The sequence below is a fragment of the Phalaenopsis equestris genome, unplaced genomic scaffold, assembly GCF_001263595.1.
Source record: "Phalaenopsis equestris unplaced genomic scaffold, ASM126359v1 Scaffold199182, whole genome shotgun sequence".
In the NCBI taxonomy this organism is placed as follows: domain Eukaryota; kingdom Viridiplantae; phylum Streptophyta; class Magnoliopsida; order Asparagales; family Orchidaceae; genus Phalaenopsis; species Phalaenopsis equestris.
The window spans coordinates 2,514-3,042 of NW_018219067.1; positions in this window are offsets into that span (position 1 = coordinate 2,514).

A 529-nucleotide genomic window follows, 5' to 3' on the forward strand; every position below is an offset into this window, starting at 1 on the left:
AGGTTTTTTAATACTACAATAAAGTTCATTTACCGTAGGGTTCACATAATCTTGTAAAGGTCTAAATTCTTAATGAATTTCAGCATTTTGATCATTTTGATTTTCCATTTAGGTAGCTTTTTTAGATTTTTCAAAACATTTAATTTTTTTGCTTTTTCTGATTTTCATAACAGTTCTCTCTAATCGTTCTCTCTAATTCAAAATTGTAAGGCACTAGTCCTTCAGAACCTGAACTATGCATACACTAACATAAAATAAAATAAAACTAAACTCACACAAAATAACATACAATAACTTAAAGTTTAAATAAGACTTTCTAAAAATAGAAATTTGCTTTTAAATCAATAGATTCTTTACAACTTTCACTTCACTTGCCCGACAACAGTGCCAAAAACTTGATCCCAAAACTACTTATATGCAACAATATAACAATTTCTTCACTTATCTTTCCTACTTCGCAACAATAACAAAAACTTGATCCTAAAAAAATAAGAATTTAAATTTTTAATATATATCAGGTTTGTACACT